The 21,191-nt window shown below is 46.6% G+C and overlaps 1 pseudogene; it reads left to right on the top strand.

Annotated features, from left to right (window-relative positions):
• Positions 1-16,981: 16,981 nt before the first annotated feature.
• The window catches only part of LOC136004437 (methenyltetrahydrofolate synthase domain-containing protein-like), a 77,458-nt pseudogene continuing 73,248 nt past the window's right edge, over positions 16,982-21,191 (top strand).

Below are 21,191 nucleotides of genomic sequence, written 5' to 3'. Positions count from 1 at the left end.
CTCTGGGGTGCCGTGTCGCCACAAAATCTGTTTTTCAAGGCCCAGGATAGTGTTCCAGGCAGTGGTGTGGGGCACAGCGTATGTTTCCAGCCATCTGGTGGTTGCTTCCACCATGGTAAGCACATGGCGCTTGCCTTGGCAGGTTGGTGGGAGTGTGATATAGTCAATCTGCCAGGCCTCCCCATATTTGTACTTCAGCCATTGCCCTCCATACCAAAGACGCTTTAACCGTTTGGCTTGTTTAATTGCAGCACGTTTCACACTCATGAATAACCTGGTCAATAGTGTCCATTGTTAAGTCCACCCCTCGGTCACGGGCGCATCTATATGTTGCATCTCTGCCCTGATGGCCTGAAGTGTCATGGGCCTACTGGGCCAAAAATAATTCACCTTTATGTTGCCAATCTAAGTCCATCTGTGCCACTTCAATCTTAGCAGCTTTATCCACTTCTTGGTTGTTCTGGTCATCCTCAGTGGCCCGACTATTGGGTACATGGGCATCTACATGGCATACCTTCACCACCAGGTTCTGCACCCGGGCAGCGATATCTTGCCACAGTGCAGCAGCCCAGATGGGTTTACCTCTGCGTTGCCAGTTGCTCTGCTTCCATTGCTGCAACCACCCCCACAGGGCATTTGCCACCATCCATGAGTCAGTGTAGAGATAAAGTACTGGCCACTTTTCTCGTTCAGCAATGTCCAGGGCCAGCTGGATGTCTTTCACCTTGGCAAATTGACTCGATGCACCCTCTCCGTCAGCAGCATCTGCAACTTGTTGTCGAGGACTCCATACAGCTGCCTTCCATCTCCGATGCTTTCCCAGAATACGGCAGGACCCATCAGTAAACAAGGCGTACTGTTTTTCAGTTTCTGGCAGTTTGTTATGTGGTGGGACCTCTTCAGCACACATCATCTCCTCCTCTGGTGACATTCAAGATCTTTGCCCTCTGGCATGACGACTTCTAGAATTCCTGGACAACTGGGATTTCCTATTTGAGCTTGTTGTGTAATTAGTGCAGCCCACTTACTCCATGGAGCATCAGAGCCTTGGGTGGCATGGTTTAGTGTGAGGTGTCCCTGCCTATCACAGGGGGGTTGGAACTAGATGATCTTGAGGTCCTTTATAATCCTAACTATTCTATGATTCTATTATATGTCGGGGCCTCTTCAGCACACATCACCTCCTCCTCTGGTGACATTCCATAATCTTTGCCCTCTGGCCAGTCCATGATGACTTCTAGAATGCCTGGAGGACTGGCATTTCCTATTCGAGCTCGTTGTGTAATTAGTACAGCCCATTTACTCCATGTAGCATCAGTTGCATGATGTGTAGAGGAGACCCTGCCTTTGAACATCCAGCCCAGCACGGGCAACCAGAGTCCCTGGAGGAGCTGTGCTTCAGTGCCAATCACTTCCGAAGCAGATTGAACCCCTTCATAGGCTGCCAGTATCTCTTTGTCATTTGGGGTATAGCTGGCCTCAGATGCTTTGTATCCCCTCCTCCAAAAGCCGAGGGGTTGACCTCGAGTCTCCCCTGGATCCTTATGTCAGAGGCTCCAGGTAGGACCAGTTTCCCTGGCTGCAGTGTAGAGCACATTTTTCACATGTTGCCCGGTCCGGACTGGTCCAAGGGCTACTGCATGAAATATATCTCATCAAATTTGTTCAAAGGCTTGTTGTTGCTCAGGGCCCCATTTAAAATCATTCTTCTTCCAGGTCACATGACAGAGAGGTCTTATAATTGAACTGAAATTTGGGATGTGCATTCTCCAGAACCCCACAACACCCAAGAAAGCTTGTGTTTCTTTGGTGTTTCTTTTGTGTTTCTGTTGGTGGAGACATTGCTGTTCTCTTGTTGATCACATCTGTTGGGATCTGGTGACATCTATCTTGCCATTTTACTCCCAAAAACCGAATCTCCTGTGCAGGTCCCTTGACCATACTCCGTTTTATGGCAAAACTGGCATTCAGCAGGATTTGGATTATTTTCTTCCCTTTCTCAAAGACTTCTGCTGCATCGCCCCACACAATAATGCCATCAATGTATTGCAGTTCTTCTGGAGCTTGCTCCTGTTCCAGTGCAGTCTGGATCGGTCCATGGCAAATGGTAGGACTGTGTTTCCACCCTTGGGGCAGTTGGTTCCAAGTGAACTGGACACCCCTCCAAGTAAAAGCAAATTGTGGCCTGCACTCTGCTGCCAAAGGAATTGAGAAAAATGCATTGGCAATATCAGTCGTGGCATACCACTTGTCTGCCTTTGACTCTAATTCATTTTGAAGTTCTAGCATGTCCAGTATGGCAGCACTCAATGGCAGTTTGACTTCATTCAGGCCACGATAGTCTACTGTTAGTCTCCACTCTCCGTTAGACTTTCGCACTGGCCATAAGGGGCTATTAAAGGGTGAGCTGGTGCTGCTGATCACTCCCTGACTCTCCAGTCTACAAATCAGCTGATGGATAGGAATAAGGGAGTCTCGGTTGGTGCGATATTGCCGCCGGTGCACTGTTTTGGTCGCGATTGGCACTTGCTGTTCTTCGACTTTCAGCAACCCCACAACAGAAGGATCCTCTGAGAGACCAGGCAAGGTGGACAGCTGCTCAATTTCCTCTGTCTCCAAAGCAGCAATACCAAAAGCCCATCGGTACCCTTTTGGGTCTTTCAAGTACCCTCTCCTGAGGTAGTCTATGCCGAGGATGCATGGGGCCTCTGGACCAGTCACAATGGGGTGCTTTTGCCATTTCCTCCCAGTCAGGCTGATTTCAGCCTCCAATACAGTCAACTCTTGGGATCCTCCTGTCACTCCAGAAATATAGATGGGTTCCACCCCTTGACAGCTTGATGGCATCAGGGTACACTGTGCACCTGTATCTCCTAGAGCCTTATACTTCTGTGGGTTTGATGTGCCAGGCCATCTGATCCACACAGTCCAGTAAATCCTATTGTCCCCTACCTCCACCTGGCTGGAGGCAGGGCTCCTCTAATAGTCATCACAACGTTGAACACTTAAGTCATGTTGAAAGGGATTATTCTTCGCTATCACAGGAGCTGGAGTAAAATCAGCTCTTCCACTCTGTCTGGGAACCTGCTCACCAGAGACTGAAGCCGCAGCTCTCATGGGATGATCAGTCTCGGCGCTTGCTCCCCTCTTCAATTCATTCACCCGTCCCTCCAAAGCTGAAGTAGGTCTTCCATCCCACTTCGTCATGTCTTCTCTGTGATCCTGCAGGTAAAACCATAGGGTGGCCCGTGGTGTATACCTCCTGTATCTTCTCTCTCAAAGAATAGGACGCCTTTTGTTAATAGCTGAGACGTGTGTTGGTACACGCGAGGAGCTGGATAAATCATATAGATCGTCCCTCAATTGTTTGAGATCCTGGGACAGATTTTCCACAGCTGAGATGATGGAAGGGGTGAGATTGTCTTCGAACTCTTGGAGTTTATGAATCATTTCATCCACTGTAAGTGGTACTATGTCATTCCAGGTTACTGTTGCCAGTGAATAGGGATATGATGACGGTGCATTCCGTGTAAGTTTTCGCCACATGGGTCGAGTACATTCGACTTCATCTGGGTCTATGAGTATATCCCCATTATTTGGCTTGATGTGATAGATCATCTCTACGATGGCCGATTCCCTCAGAGACTGGATGCCTTTGTCTAAAGTAGTCCACTTGGCCGAACGACTCATAACATCATCCTTGTATGGAAACCTTTCTTTCACAGCTGCCAAGAGCCGCCTCCAAAGACTGAGGGACATTTTCTCTCTTGCAATTGCTTTGTCAATTCCCCCTTCTCTAGCAAGTGATCCCAGCTGCATGGCTTCCCTACCTTCTAGTTCGTGTCCATCGGCCCCCTTGTCCCAGCATCAGAGCCACCAGGTGATGATGTGCTCCCCCGGTTGACGGGTAAAATCTTTTCGCATATTCCGTAGGTCGATTGAGGTCCGAGGTTGAGAAGTCACCTCTTCTTCTTCTTCTTCTTCTTTGTCATGTGATGATGACTCCTGATCAGATGCTGGACTGGGTGGTGAATACATTGTTTCTTCATCTTGCTTCACCCTTCTTGCCTCTTTTTTGCTTTTTCTCTTGCTTACAGGGGCAACCGATATTGGTACGAATTGGTCCTCTGGTTTAGCTGCAGTGATTATTACTGTGGTTTGAGTAGCAACTGTACTTGTCGCTGGGGGTGGTGTAGCTGCTGTGCTTGGAGCTGGGGTAGCCATGTTGTCTGTTGCAGTCGAAGTTTGAGTAGCTGCTGTACTTGTCGCTGGGGTAGCTCTGCTGACTGTTGCTTTGCCCTCAGATGCAGGGACATTTTTTTCCTTTTGAGGGTGCTGGATAGTGTTGAACAAGGCCCTGTAAGCATAGGCCAAGCCCCAGCACGTTGCCATGATTTGTCCATCTCTGGTATGGCCAGACTGACCACACACCTCATTTAAGTGTTTTACTAATTCTTCCGGATTTTGCACTTGTTCAGTGGTGAAATTCCAAAGTACTGGAGGGGCCCACTGACCTAGATACTTGACCATACTATCCCACACCCCCTGCCACTCATGGCTGTCCAGCCTTGGGGAAAATCTCTTGGTCCTCCTATATCGTTCTTTAACCCCTGACAAGCCCAAACCTGACTCTGCAAAACTCCTGAAATCAGACGAAATGGTTGTGGGCAAAACACACTCTGTATGCGTGCCAACATGGTGATCCCCATCACAATCAGCAAACAGGTCTCAAAAGTATCAGAAGGCCATTGAAAAACTTCAAAACTCTCAAATGATTCAATAAATGGTCTGAGAGGGTGTCCTGGGTTCAGCAGTAGCAGTTATTTTTCTCCTTCTTAGTAGCTAGTGCAGCACTGTGTTTTGATTTTTTGGCCTGGGAGCAGTGCTGATAACGCCGATGTTTTTAGTTGCTGCTCAAATGTTTGGTCTGGCCAGGGACTTTCTGAGTCTCATGCTCTGCCAGGGAGGAGGGAAGCCGGGAGGAAGCAGAGACAGGACACCTGACCCAAACTAGCCAAAGGGGTATTCCATACCACAGCACATCATGCCCAGGATGTAACGGAGAGTTAGCCAGAATGGCTAGTGGGACTGCAGGGTTGGAGGAGGTATCGGTCGGTGCTGGGTAGGGTGAGGTTGGGTGACTTATCGGTCGGCTGGTGCTGAGGTGTTGTATTCTTTCCTCTTGTTATTTCCTTTATCAGTATTAATATTGGTGGTAGCAGTAGTGATTTGCATTATACCTTAATTACTAAATTGTTCTTATCTCAGCCTGTGGGAGTTGCATTCTTTTTGATTATCCTCTCCGTCCCTCCAGGAGAAGGGGGAGGGCAGAAGGGGGGAAGTGAGTGAACAAGCCATGTGATTTATGGCTGTGTTTGTTTAAACCATGACAGAGGGGGATGGGAGGGTAAAAGGATGTCTCCTTCACAGGCTGACCACCCGAGAAGGAGAAAAAAGATGTGTAATTGCTAAGCACTTTTATTATATACCTCCCAAAGTATAAAGGTGGTGACCACACTGGGAACCCAAGCCAGATCAGTTTCATGATCAATGATTCTATTGTATTACAAGTCATTACCATAAAGTACAATGAGACAAGAATCTTAGCCCAAGCCCCACACTTGAAAAACATTACCACAGCAAATACCGGCTCTAAGTAAGGTACGATATGCTGAGACTGTGAGATCAAGTGGAACAACTTTGAGAGCCAATAAATCAGCATTGTGATGAGTGACTATTAATCTAAAACCATGAATGGTTTTCACGAATGCAATTAGACACACTCTAGTCAGATCTGTCGTTATCTCAAGGCCTTGTGCCCCACATTGGGAGCCAAAAAGAACTGTCATGGTTCAAAACGAGCCACACAGCTCGTCCACTCACTCCCTCCCCCTTTTTTTCTCCCTCTTTCTTTCCTTCCCTCACCCCCCGCTCCCAGAGGGATGGGGAGAATCATAGAATTATATAATAGTTAGTGTTGGAAAGGACCTCAAGATCATCTAGTCCCAACCCCCCTGCCATGGGCAGGGACACCTCACACTAAACCATCCCACCCAAGGCTTCATCCAACCTGGCCTTGAACACCGCCAGTGATGGAGCGCTCACAACCTCCCTGGGCAACCCATTCCAGTGTCTCACCACCCTAACAGGAAAGAATTTCCTCCTTATATCCAATCTAAACTTCCCCTGTTTAAGTTTTAACCTGTTACCCCTTGTCCTGTCACTACAGTCCCTGACGAAGAATCCCTCCCCAGCATCCCTATAGGCCCCCTTCAGGTACTGGAAGGCTGCTATTAGGTCCCCACACAGCCTTCTCTTCTCCAGGCTGAAAAGCCCCAACTTCCTCAGCCTGTCTTCATATGGGAGGTGCTCCAGTCCCCTGATCATCCTCGTGGCCCTCCTCTGGACTTGTTCCAGCAGTTCCATGTCCTTTTTATGTTGAGGACACCAGAACTGCACACAATACTCCAGGTGAGGTCTCATGAGGGCAGAGTAGAAGGGCAGGATCACCTCTTTCGACCTGCTGGTCACGCTCCTTTTGATGCAGCCCAGGATACGGTTGGCTTTCTGGGCTGCGAGCGCACACTGCCGGCTCCTGTTCATTTTCTCATCGACCAGCACCCCCAAGTCCTTCTCTGCAGGGCTGCTCTGAATCTCTTCTCTGCCCAGTCTGTAGCTGTGCCTGGGAATGCTCCGACCCAGGAGTAGGACCTTGCACTTGTCGTGGTTGAACTTCATAAGGTTGGCATCAGCCCACCTCACAAGCGTGTCAAGGTCCCTCTGGTTGGCATCCCTTCCCTCCAGCATATCAACCGGACCACACAGCTTGGTGTCATCGGCAAACTTGCTGAGGGCGCACTCAATCCCACTGTCCATGTCAGCGATGAAGATGTTAAACAAGACCGGTCCCAGCACCAATCCCTGAGGGACACCACTCGTTACCGGTCTCCAGCCGGACATCGAGCCATTGACCATAACTCTTTGTGTGCGGCCATCCAGCCAGTTCTTTATCCACCGAGTGGTCCATCCATCAAATTGATATCTCTCCAATTTAGAGAGAAGGATGTCGTGTGGGACAGTGTCAAATGCTTTGCTCAAGTCCAGGTAGATGACATCAACTGCTTTACCCTTGTCCATCAGTTCTGTAGCCCCATCATAGAAGGCCACCAAATTGGTCAGGCAGGATTTGCCCTTAGTGAAGCCATGCTGGGTGTCACCAAGCACCTTGTTGTTATTCATGAGGACGATTGAGAGAATGTAACTCCCACAGGTTGAGATAAGAACAGCCCAGTAACTAAGGTATAACACAAATCACCGCTGCTACCACCAATGATAATAATGATAAGAGAAAATAACAAGAGAAGAGAATACAATACCACCCCCGAACGAGTTTGACCCCCCCCTGAAGAGAGCTCGTGCCCTTCCAGGTAACTCCCAGTTACCTCCCTGGGCATGACATGCTGTGGTATGGAATACCTCTTTGGCTAGCTTGGGTCAGGTGTCCTGTCTCTGCTTCCTCCCGGCCTCCCCTCGTCCCTGGCAGAGCATGAGACTCACGAAGTCCTTAGTCAGGGTAAACATTACTTAGCAACAACTAAATGCATTGGTGTTATCAGCGCTGTTCCCAGGCTAAAAGTCAAAACACAGGACTGCACCAGCTTCTAAGAAGGAGAAAAACTGATTGCTACTGCTAATCCCAGGATGCTGCTATATAACACTTCTATAGCCCATCAACTAGATGCCCTTCTCCACCACTCTGGGCTTTGAAAAGAAGTTATGTGTTGTTATGATCATCAGTGGAGAATAAAGTCACGGGAAAACCTGGCAGCAACAGCAGAACTGTCCTCAGGTCACCATTGACTGACCCTGACTTCCCTCCGATCATCACCCCAACAAAGAATGAACACTGACAAAACCAGATGAGCTCAGCAGTGACCAGATGAGTTCAGCTGTGTCATCAGCATTCCAGTACTACACACCATCTCTCCTGCCCTGAAAGACTGTTACAACAGATGGAGCCTGACTTCAGGGACTGGATGCATTCAGCACCTTTATATGGATTGGTCCATGGACTAAGGAATGATATCTCTCTCTTTGTGTGTGTGTGAGCAGTATACAAGCTACTATGAAGAAAATTAACTCTATCCCAGTCAAAACCAGTGCACTTATGTTCTAGAATCAGTTGGGTCATATTATTTCTCAGTGAAAAAGAAAAAAGAAATTATGTAAGGAATGAGAAAATGTTGTTTGGTTTTGGTGTCCTTGTAATTTTATATGTAAACAGATGAATAAAACTTTTCCTTTGAAGTTTACTGTGAAATACAACCTTAAAATCTGTTTTACCATATGGTATTTTCTTGTTCCATGAAATGTACCTCAAGCGATTACATTGTACAAGGAAAAGCCTTTTAAAATAAATAAAACTTCCAGCTTGTGGTGCTGCAAACTGTGTGCATTCAGAGAGTTCAAGCAGGGTCTTTTTCCCACATTGGGACAGTATGTTTTCTGCTGTTAATCCCTTTGCTTCAGCTCATTAGAATTTAGTAAATAATTTGGTCATAGAATCACAGAATACATAGGGCTCTAGAAGAGAAGGGAGTCCAAGAAAGCTGGTCAATATTTAAGCACCACTTCCTCCAAGTTCAGGACCAGTGGATCCCCATGATGAATAAATCGGGCAAAGGGGTCAGGAGACAAATGCAAGAAAGAAATTTCTAAGATGTGGACAAAGGGGGAGGACTATAGAAACATCATTAGAGTATTCAGGGATGTGGCAAAGAAGGCCAAGGCCCACTTGAATTGAGTCCAGCAAAGGACATTGAGGACAACAAGAGGGGCTTCTACAAGTATATCATACTCTAGTTTTCCTGGAGAAATTGGCTGCTCATGGCCTGGATAGATGTATTCTTCTCTGGGTTGGTAACTGGCTGGATAATAGAGCCCAAAGTGTAGTAGTAAATGTCATCACATCTAGTTGGTGATCAGTGGTGTCGCCACTAGTTGTGGAATCACATCACTAGTGGTGTCCCTCAGGGCTCGATGTTAGGGATAGTGTCGTGTAATATCTTTATTGGCGTTCTGGATGAGGGGATCGAGTGCACTCTCAGTAAATTTGTGGATGACACCAAGTTGGCTGGGTGTGTTGCTCAGCTGAAGGATAGGAAGGCTCTACAGAGGGGTCTGGACTGGCTGGATAGATGGGCTGTAGCCAGTGGAATGAGGTTCAACAAGGCAAAGTGCCAGGTCCTGCATTTGGGCCACAACAACCCCATGCAATGCTCCAGGCTTGGGGAAGAGTGGCTGGAAAGCTGCTCAGCAGAAAAGGACCTAGGGGTGCTGATTGACAGCCGGCTGAACATGAGCCAGCTTGTGCCCAGGCAGCCAAGAAGGCCAATGGCATCCTGGCCTGTATCAGAAACAGTGTGGCCTGCAGGGCCAGGGAAGTGATCATCCCCCTGTACTTTGCATTGTTGAGGCCACACCTGGAATACTGTGTTAAGTTCTGGGCACCTCACTACAAGAGGGTCCAGAAAAGGGCAACAAAGCTAGTGAAGGGTCTGGAGAATAAGCCTTATGAGGAATGGCTGACGGAGATGGGATTGTTTAGTCTGGAGAGGAGAAGGCTCGGGGGGACCTTATCGCTCTCTGCAACTACCTGAAAGGAGGTTGCAGTGAGGCGGGGGTCAGTATCTTCTCCAAGGTATCATGTGATAAGACAAGAGGAAACGGCCTCAAGCTGTGCCTGGGTAGGTTTAGATTGGATAACTGTCCTGGGTTCAGCAGTAGTAGTCATTTTTCTCCTTCTTAGTAGCTGGTTCAGTGCTGTGGTTTTGACTTTCAGCTTGGGAGCAACACTGATAACACCAATGTTTTTAGTTGTTGCTAAGTAATGTTTACTCTGACCAAGGACTTTCTGAGTCTCATGCTCTGCCAAGGAGGAGGGGAAGCCAGGAGGAAGCAGAGACGGGACACCTGAGCCAAACTAGCCAAAGAAATATTCCATACCACAGCACATCATGCCCACTATATAAACTGGGGGCAGTTATCCGGAAGGGTAGATTAATGCTTGGGTCAGGCTGGGTATCGGTCGGTAGGTGGTGAGTGGCTGTATTCTCTTCCCTTCTTAATTCCCTTATCGTTATTATTATTGGTGGCAGCAGCAGTGGTTTTGCGTTATACCTTAGTTACTGGACTGTTCTTATCTCATCCCGTGGGTGTTACATTCTTTTGATTCTCCTCCCCATCCCTCTTGGAGTGGGGGGAGGAAGGGGGGGAGTGAGCGAGCAGCTGCGTGGTTCCGGGTTGCTGGCTGGGCTTAAACCACGACAGTTTTTTGTGGTGCCCAACTTGGGGCACGAGGGGTTGAGATAACAGATCTGGCTGGAGTGAGTCTAATCGTATTCGTGATAAGCATTCATTGTTTCAGATTAATAGTCACTCATCACAATTCTGATTTATTGGCTCTCAGATTTGTTGCTCTTGATCTCAGAGTTTCAGCATGTTATACCTTACTTACAGCCAGCATTTGCTGCTTTAGTATTTATCAGCTGGGGGGCCTGAGCTAAGGTTCTTGTTTCACTGTACTTCATGGCAATGACTTGTAATACAATAGACTCATTGATCATGAATCTGTGCTGGCATGTGTTCCTAGTGTATTCATCACCTCTATACTTTGGGAGGTATATAATGGAAGTGTTTAGAAATTACACATCTTTTTTCCCCTCCTCAGGTGGCCAGCCTATGAAGGAGACATTCCCTCACACCCTCCGCTCCCCCACCAGACTATTTACAGTGGGAGTAGATCCTGGAAGATTTAAAGATTCTGAATATCCTTTCTATGCCCTTGAAAGCACCCTGCTCCTCTTGCTGGGAACCAGCTTGTTGCTGCATATGCTATGTTTTGCCTACAGCGTGACCACCCTGAGAACGCCCGATCTTGTCAGATTGTGGAAGCTAAGCAGGGTCCGGCTCAAGTCTTGTCTAGTATTAGATGACAATATTGGAGGACCACCAAGAGATTTTCCCTGAGGATGGACAGTCATGAGTGGCAGGGTGTGTGGGACAGTATGGGCAAGTATGTAGTCCAGTGGGTACCTCCAGTGCTTTGGAAGTGTCGGAGATGGAAGGCAGCTGTATGGAGTTCCCAATGACAAGTTGCAGATGCTGCTGAGGGACTTGGTGAATCAAGTCAGTTTGCAGAGGTGAAAGCCGTCCAGCTGGCCTTGGACATTGCTGAACGAGAAAAGTGGCCAGTACCTTATCTCTATACTGACTCATGGATGGTGGCAAATGACTTGTGGGGGTGGTTGCAGCAATGGAAGCAGAGCAACTGGCAACACAGAAGTAAACCCATCTGGGCTGCTGCACTGTGGCAAGATATCGCTGCCCAGGTGCAGAACCCGGTGGTGAAGGTACACCATGTAGATGCCCATGTACCCAATAGTCGGGCCACTGAGGAACACCAGAACAACCAACAAGTGGATAAACCCGCTAAGACTGAAGTGGCTCAGTTGGACTTAGACTGGCAACATAAGGGTGAATTATTTTTGGCCCAGTGTGCCCATGATACTTCAGGCCATCAGGGCAAAGATGCAACATACAGATGGGCTAGTGATCAAGGGGTGGACTTAACAATGGACACTATTGCCCAGGTTATTCACAACTGTGAAACCTTTGCTGCAATTAAACAAGCCAAATGGTTAAAGCCTCTTTGGTATGGAGGACGATGGCTGAAGTACAAATATGGGGAGGCCTGGCAGATTGACTATATCACACTCCCACCAACCCACCAAGGCACTGTACTATAACATCTTGCGATGTGCAGTTTTTCAGCTTCCTTAACCGCACTAGTGAGAGACAGGACCCCCTTTTCCCAATCCAAGTACTGTTGTTCTGTTTCTTTAATGCGGTAGAAGAAAATAGTAGAGGCCTGGCCGGTCCTCATGGTCCCTTTTGTAACACACCACAGTATGAAGTGTGGGTGGCAAATCACCACTCTAGTCTTAACATATCCTGCTGGTGCAGTAGACCCAGTCTCTTATAGGCTCTGAGTTAATCTTTCAGAGTATTAAGGGCTTCCATAAGTTGTGGAGTCCAGTCCCATACCTTATTTTTCCCAAAGCAAATTGTATAATGGGGGAGCAATTACCAAACCCCCTGGTTTATGTTTTCTCCAATAGCCTAATGTGCCTGGCAACTGCTGAAATTCTGTTTTATTGCCCGGCGTTTGTCTCTTCTTGATACTTGAGAGGGTATCATCAGGTACTGAACAGCTCCTGCTACCCACCAAGCCCCTAAGAATTTAATTTCTTGTCCAGGACCTTGGCATTTGCAGGGTGGAACATTTAGCACATTTTTATTCAATAGGGTCCAGATGGATCCAGCCACTTGCCCCACCTGTTCTTTATTGTCTCCACCAATTAGGATATCATCTATATATTGATATATGTGGATGCCTGCTGGCACCTCCACAGTACTGAGGAGCTTGGCTAAAGCATTTTGGGCACTAGTGGAGGAGTGTTTATACCCTTGCAGGAGTCGGTTAAAGGTGTACTGCATCCCCTCCCAAGTGAAAGTAAACTGAGGTTTGTCTTCTTCCCTTAGGGAAACCATAAAAAACATATCCTTAACATCTAGAGTGGTCATCCAGGGGTGGGCAGCAGCTTGTATTGCTGTCACTACAGAGGTTATGCTTGGGACAGCAGCAGTCAGTGATGGAGTATTACCATTCAATTTCCTGTAATCAATTGTTAAACGCCATTGGCCATCAGCCTTACGGACTGGCCAGACTGGAAAGTTATAAGGGGAGCATGTACAACTTACAATGTGTCTCTTCTCTAGTTTTTTAATTACTTCAGAGATGCCCCATTTGGCAGTGATTGGCAGCAGATATTTAGAGGTACAGGTTGTTCTAGGTTGTTGTAGTGCAGGGACAGTCTGCAAAAGCCTTGCATGAGCAACTTCTGCCTCTCTGCATCCAAAACTTCACACCCTGACATTAGGTAGATACCATTGCTTGACTGCTAGTATGTAAAATCCTAATATATTTTCCTTGTGAGGACTTAGAACCACTTCCACAGCTGTCATCCTCTTCTCCCCAGGTGGACAGAATTGAGTTAAAACCAAGGGGAATTTTTCCACTACACCATTTACCCCCACTATATTTATAGCTTTCCTTGATGGTTTAATTCATAACTTCTCCACTTGCTGCTTATTTGAAACACTAATTTGGGCCCCTGTATGAATTAAAAATTCTAGACTTACTCGCTTTGGACCCACAGGTATATGTATATAGGGCTCCTTATCAGTGGACCATTGGCAGGTGTTCACCCCACAGAGTCAGCTGCTGGAGCCCCAAACAGCGGCTTCTAGTTTTTTAACCCATTCAGGTCTTCCTGCAATGGTGCAAAAGGTTTAATGGCACTGTTGCTGGAGAGGGGTGGTCGCCTGTCTTTCTGGGCTCCTAACTGCCAAAGATAATTTCTTTCTGAATCCAGAGTCCATCCTGGTCTGTCTTGGATGGTTTGGGATCCTGGCAGGGCGGCTGGGCCGGGGCAGGGTGTGTGACTGACCTGCTGGACCCTCCTGCTCCTGTCCGTGCCACCCTCTGGATCCCTCCAGTCCATCTCACACCCATGGGTGACTATACTGTGTATTACCAACTCTGCCCAAGTCAAAATGCACATGGGGGGGTGTGTGGGGTGTGTTCTGAGAGGTTTGCCAATTGTGCTCAGTGGCTGCTTAAATTCTCTCCCTAAGAGACTGAACAAATATTTTCAGGGCATCTGGTAATCCTCTAATGAAGGTTCTGAGGTGGCTGGGATCTACGGGAGAGGTCATCAGTACTCCATGCAACCCTCTCTCACACACTGCTTGGATGCAAGCAGCCTTTTGTGCTCCCTCCGGTAGCCTGGACAGTCCTTTCACTTGAGCAGTGACAGGCTCTCCACTCTCCCTGGGGTCTATGCCCCCAGCTCAGTAAGCCCTCAGGATGTTATCGAGCAATCACCCACTGGTCTGTTGCTCAAAACCACTCCTGAACCCCAAACCCCGCTCGCTTCGTCACTTAACAGTATCTGATCTCCCTCTGTCAGACTCTCTACAAATACTCCATTTCTGTTTTGCAATTCACTGAGCTCGGGTCCCGACCATGGTTCGGGGGTTGCCACCTTGTGGACCCGTGTGCCTTTCAGTTTTAATAAGAGGTAACACGTTCCTTTCCTCCAGTTCCTCCACCTCTTCAGAACTACTCTCATCAGAATCTCCCCAGATATCCCTATGCCAATCCTCCAGGTCTGTGACTGCAATCAATTTCTGAATTTGGACAATACTGGTGTTGTTTTTTTTTTTGCTCATGCCAACATAATTTCAATTCTTTGTTCCAATAAACACATTCGCTCTCTCTTTTTTTTTTTTTTTTAATTCCTCTTTTAAACAGACCAGTTTGGGGCATCGCAACCCAAGGAGACAATTTAAGTTTTGTGACCAAACATGGTAGACATTTATATTTGCTATATTTAGGGGAAAAAATGCTGCAGGAGGCACTAAATGTGGTGCAGTTTATGCTGTTACTGTTCCCCAGGTAAACAACCAACCATATATGGTTTAGACTGCATTTATGCAAATTTACTTATTTCAATTTCTTAAACAACAGTGTCCTGTAATAATGCAGTCTCAGATATCTCAAAGATTGGTCTGGAAATGAAGCTTGCAGTGAAACAAAGTGGGAAAGGTAGAAAGGCTGTCATGGTTTAACCTCAGCCATCAACTAAATACCACACAACCGTTCGCTGGGATACCTGCGAGTGGGTTTTTCAAAACTTTTTTTCCTTAATGATTCCAGAAAGGGAATATTGAGAGTCTCAGTGATAATGTATGTCTTTCAATTTTTTATTATTTTAGTTTTGCAGATGGAAAACAAAACCCCTCTGTCATGTTCTTAGTGGAGAAATTTATATGCTTGCACATCAGCTTTAAAGACATGCTAGATTTATAAAATGTACTTAAAGTTTATTTGAATTTTTAGTAGCCATCCAGACAGTTCTTTATCCACCGAGTGGTCCATCTATCAAATTGATGTCTCTCCAGTTTAGAGACAAGGATGTCATGCGGGACAGTGACGAATGATTTGCACAAGTCCAGGTAGATGACATCAGCTGCTCTACCCCTGTCCATCAGTTCTGTAGCCCCATCATAGAAGGCCACCAAATTGGTCAGGCAGGATTTCCCCTTAGTGAAGCCATGCTGGCTGTCACCAAGCACCTTGTTGTTTTTCATGTGCCTTAGCATGCCTTCCAGGAGAAACTGCTCCAAGATTTTGCCAGGCACAGAGGTGAGACTGACTGGTCTGTAGTTCCCTGAGTCATCCATTTTCCCCTTCTTGAAAATGGGGTTATATTTCCCTTTTTCCAGTCTTTGGTAACTTCACCTGACTGCCATGATTTTTCAAATATGATGGCCAGTGGCTTAGCAACTTCATTTGCCAGCTCCTTCAGGACCCACAGATGGATTCCATCAGGTCCAATGGACTTGTGTATGTTCAGGTTCTTAAGATGGTCTCGAAACAGATCCTCTCCTACAGTGGGCCCAAGGTCTTCATTCTCACAGTCCCTGCATCTGCCTTCCAAGACTTGGGTGGTGTAGTCAGAGCCTTTGCCAGTGAAGACTGAGGCAAAGAAGTCATTAAGAACCTCAGCCTTCTCCAAATCCAGGGTAGCCAGTTCTCCTGATAGCTTCCGGAGAGGGCCCATGTTATCCCTAGTCTGTCTTTTATTTGCAATGTACCTATAGAATCCCTTCCTGTTATCTTTCATATCCCTTGCCTTTCACGTACTTTGCTATCTCTCGCAGTCATGAGAGGGAATCCACTCTCAGCTAGGGTCCCATGCATTACATTTGGTCCTTTGATTCCCGATCACGACGGAGACACACGAGACACAATGTCTCATGACTGGTACCATAGACATGAGGTCCATATTGTTAATAAAATGAGTATAACAACTATTATGCACACTGAAGGATGCTAGAGCTGTATTCCCACTACTACTACTCAGGTTGTATACATTTTCTGTACTATTAGAACAGTGATTACAAGCACTTTAGAAAGGTTACAACATTTGATAACAACAATACTAGCATTAGCTATAGTTACTACATCTTAATCCGTTTGATGTTGTACAAACAATAATTTGTAGCATTTTTCTGACAAACTGGTTGTCCACAGGTGTACTCCTGGAGAAAATGTTGAATTAGCTATGAAGGCAAGGTTCATTCACATTACAGAGGTAACTATCTTGTTGTCTGCGAGGTGTGGTGCTGCTCTTCCATATCCAGTGCACAAGCGAGATGTCAGTCCTGTGGTAATGGCATCGTCCCAAAGGGACCATAAGACATATAAGTACGGCTAGGATCTGTAGTTCCTGTAAAACACAAAGCTAAAACATAATAACATCATTCTCTTAAACAGCATTTATTTGCAGGGACATATTCCCATTTTTCTGTTATAGTTTTGTAACTTTAAATCTTAAACTAACAATAGTGTGTGTGCTTTTAACATAGTAGAACAGACCAAACTGTTCTAACTTAGTAACACATAGAAAGGAATGTTCAGCTAATGGGGGAAGGAACAGCATGGGACTGATAACAACTAGGAAGACAGTAAATAAGACCAGGGATGTCAGCCTTCAAGATAACAGAGTGGCGCCCAGCGTGGAGGGAGACTGGAGCAGAACAGAAGCAAGGACATACCAACTGCTATCTCAGCACCAGGTTCTTGCAAGCGTGCGCAAGCACTGAGTTCATTCAGTAAACACAGTGAGGAAGACTATCAGCGACCACCAGAGACCCCCACTCAGCAAGAAAGTGCATGTGTAATTAGGATGCAAATATTATAATTAGATCATGGGAAAAACTATGAATATGCATGAGTATGCTAAATACACAGCTGCTGTCGGCAAGTATCGGGTGCGCTCACCTTCGCGAAATGATTCACGTATGTGCCCAGCGCTGCAATAAATTATGGCTGCTTTCTAAAACTCCAAATTGAGTCTTAGAGAGTTTCTCTGGCCGACTTTCATGGTAACAATTTGGTGCCCGAACAGCGACCCTCTCCTGTTTCCTGTGGATCTGGGGTCTCTCTGGGACACTGGCATCAGGGGAGTTTCCCTGAAAGGAACCACAGCTTCCTGGACCAATTCAGGACCTCGGTAAGACCCCTGATTTCTTTAAAAATGCATTCTTTTTGGTCCCTTTCAATGTAAGGTGCAGTGGGACACCTTGCGCGGTGGATAAAAGGTAGTTTGGTTTTGGTTGTCCGGACTTTGGTATTTGGTGGAGGTTAGGATCATGGGTACCACTGCCTCCAAAGGGGGAATCCTGAAAAGGTCCCCATTGGGTTGCATTTTGCAACAATCTGGGTGCAGGTCAGGATCACTGCCTCCACAGAGGGTTTTGAAGAAATCCCCATTAGGTTGCATTTTGCAACACTGGAAACAAATTGGTGAACACCCAGGTGGCTTTGTCACTTGGGAGACTTTGAAACAACGTGGTGGACCCCCAAGCGGTTTGGTTACTTGGGAGACTCTGGTAAAATACTGTAATCATTGGTGGAAGTTATTCTTGAGATGAGAAGGAAAGTGGGATGAAGTAGCTTATGCAAAAATGTTTTTCACTTTGAGATATCATCTGGAATGGCAAAAGGATTGCAGTTTTAATTTTGCACCCCATGACCTGTTAGCATTGCCCTTGGAGAAGGACAGCAAAATTTACTTAAACGCTGTTGCTCTTTGTGCAGCATAGAACAGTTATGCACTAAACATTTGAGGAATGTGGAGGAGGATTTGGATTTGATGGTAGCCCCCTGGAGAAGGGATATTGTGAATAATGGGGCTGAAGGTGCTGACAATGAGAATCAAGCACAAGCACCAGCACAGGCACTGGAGATATTGGGGGGGGGGGGGGGGCTGAAGGATTTTGCCCTGCAGCAGGGCGAACTAGGGAAAAACAAGTGGAAACTGTGATTGCACCTTTAAGACAAGCTGTGGGCAATAATGGTCCAGTTATGATAAAGATTCACTTTACCATTATATATTAGAATATATGGAAACAAGTGGCTGGTAATTATGCATCATGCTTTCAAGACTGTTGACAGAAATACAATTATTTGTATGGCTTGGACTGTGGTAGAGCAACAAATAACAGCAGGCACAGTGGATCTTCACGTACCTACCCCCAATCCTAACTGGGACCCTAATCAGGACCAGGACAGGCAGGCTTTTAAACAATATCAGAGGTGGATTTTATTTGGTATTAAGAATGTGGCCCCCAAGGCAATGAACTGGTCTAAGCTATATCAAATAAAGCAAGGTATAAATGAATCACCTTCTGGATTCGTGGAAAGATTAAAAGAGGTGATGCATAAATATACTAGTTGATCCGGAATCAGAGGAAGGAAGGAAAGGACCAATATGATTTGGGAGAGATAACGAATGTGGCCTGGGAGAACCTATTGAAATTGGACCACCATTGCTCTGGTGCAAGTTCCCTGAAATGGTGAAAAGGGATTTGAGTCCCCAATTATTAATATATTATTAATATAATACAATATTGTGTATTGTGGGTTATACTATGTCAGGTTTCAACTAGGAATCAGTTACTGTATGGGGGGGGCATAAGATAAGCTCCAGAGTAAAATTGGAATGTTTAGGAAAAATTGTTGGCTGTAACTCTCACCCAGGAAACCAGGAAAGGGGGGAGAGGCCCGGGAGGAGAGGAAAGAATAATTACATGGAAAGGCTTGCAAACAGACTCCACGCGTTGCACTGGAAGAGGGAATGCCCTCAGAATCAAAATAAACACTGGAGATTTAGAGGAATGTCAGGACAGGCAGAGCAAAATATTACTTTAGATGAAGACTGAGGAGGACTGGGGGAAGATTTGAAAACCCCCCCCCCAGCAGAACCCCTGGCTACAGTTAGGTTGGGGAATGATAAGGTAAAATTTCTTGTAGAAACAGAAGCTATTTATTCTGTTATAAATACTTCTAAAGGGCAATTAAGGAAGCAAACAGCTTCAGGCATTGGTGCCATAGGGTGGACAGGAACCCGGCCTTTCTTTAAATTTTAAAATTGGCAAACAGATGTTGACCCATCAATTTCTTTACATTCCCGAGTGCCCCATGCTGCTATTGGATAGAGATATACTGAGTAAATTACAAAAAGGCTGTGGAGGCCCGAGTTTTTATGTTACAGAAACCAGCCACTGAGACGGATATACCAGAGAAAGTGGAGAACGCACCCCTCAAGTATGGGCTGCTGGAGCACCAGGACGATCACAAAATGCAAAAGTAGTAACTATTCATCTGAAACCAAATATCAGACCTGTAAGACAGAAACAATATCCTATAAAACTAGAAGCAAGAAAAGGACTAGAGCCTCTAATAGAAAATTTTGTCAAATACTTTGGGACAAAAATGGACTGTATTTGTATCTTGCTAGTCAGGTTAAAGACAATAGAAAGGGCTTCTTCAAATACATAGCAAATAAAACTAACACAAGAGGCAATATAGGCCCACTGCTGAACGAAGTGGGTGCCCTGGAGACAGAGGATATAAAGAAGGCAGAGGTGCTGAATGCCTTCTTTGCCTCTGTCTTTACTCCTGCAGACTCTCCCCGAGGGCCCCGGATTTCTATAGCCCCAGAAGGAGTCAGGACAAAGGAGGAGTTTGCTTTGGTAGATGAGGATTGGGTTAAGGATCAGCTATGCAATCTGGACATCTGTAAATCGATGGGTCCGGATGGAATGCACCCACGGGTGCTGAGGGAGCTGGCGGAGGTCATTGCTAGGCCACTTTCCATCATCTTTGGTAAGTCGTGGGAAACGGGCGAGGTGCCTGAGGATTGGCGGATGGCAAAGGTCACACCAATCTATAAGAAGGGCAAAAAGGAGGACCCGGGTAATTATAGGCCGGTCAGCCTTACCTCCATCCCTGGAAAGGTGATGGAACAACTTATTCTTGACTCCATCACTAGGCATATCAAGGATGAGGGGGTCATTAAGAACAGCCAACATGGTTTTATGAGGGGGAAGTCATGTATGACCAACCTTATAGCCTTCTATGAGGAAGTGACTAGGTGGAGGGATGATGGTAGAGCGGTAGATGTAGTTTTTCTTGATTTCAGTAAGGCATTTGATACTGTCTCCCACAGCATCCTCATAGATAAGCTAAAGAAGTGTGGGCTTGACGATCAAGTAGTGAGGTGGATCGAGAACTGGTTGAAAGGAAGAAGGCAGAGAGTTGTGGTCAATGGCGCAGAATCTAGCTGGAGGTCTGTGACTAGTGGAGTTCCTCAGGGGTCGGTGCTGGGACCGGTGCTGTTTAATATTTTCATCAATGACCTGGATGAGGGAACTGAGTGCACCATCAGCAAGTTTGCTGATGACACAAAACTGGGAGGAGTGGCTGACACACCAGAAGGCTGTGCTGCCATTCAGCCAGACCTGGACAGGCTGGAGAGTTGGGCGGGGAGAAACTTGATGAAATTTAACAAGGGCAAGTGTAGAGTCTTGCATCTGGGGAAGAACAACCCCATGTACCAGTACAGGTTGAGGGTTGACCTGCTGGAAAGTAGCGAAGGGGAAAGGGACCTGGGGGTCCTGGTGAATAGGAGGATGACCTTGAGCCAGCAATGTGCTCTTGTGGCCAAGAAGGCAAATGGCATCTTAGGGTGCATTAGAAAGGGAGTGGTTAGTAGGTCAAGAGAGGTTCTCCTCCCCCTCTACTCAGCCTTGGTGAGGCCGCATCTGGAATATTGCGTCCAGTTCTGGGCCCCTCTGTTCAAGAAGGACAGGGAATTGCTTGAAGGAGTCCAGCGCAGAGCCACAAAGATGATTAGGGGAGTGGAACATCTCCCTTATGAGGAGAGGCTGAGGGAGCTGGGTCTCTTTAGCTTGGAGGAGACTGAGGGGTGACCTCATCAATGTTTACAAATATGTAAAGGGTAGGTGTCAGGATGATGGAGCTAGGCTTTTTTCAGTGATATCCAGTGATAGGACAAGGGGCAATGGGTGTAAACTGGAGCATAGGAAGTTCCACGTTAACATCAGGAAGAACCTCTTTACTGTAAGTGACAGAGCACTGGAACAGGTTGCCCAGGGGGGTTGTGGAGTCTCCTACACTGGAGATATTCAAGGCC

This window comes from Lathamus discolor, chromosome W, assembly GCF_037157495.1.
Source record: "Lathamus discolor isolate bLatDis1 chromosome W, bLatDis1.hap1, whole genome shotgun sequence".
Classification (NCBI taxonomy): Eukaryota; Metazoa; Chordata; class Aves; order Psittaciformes; family Psittacidae; genus Lathamus; species Lathamus discolor.
The sequence above is the reverse complement of the archived record's forward strand: the minus strand, read 5'-3'. Positions and strand labels throughout refer to the sequence as shown.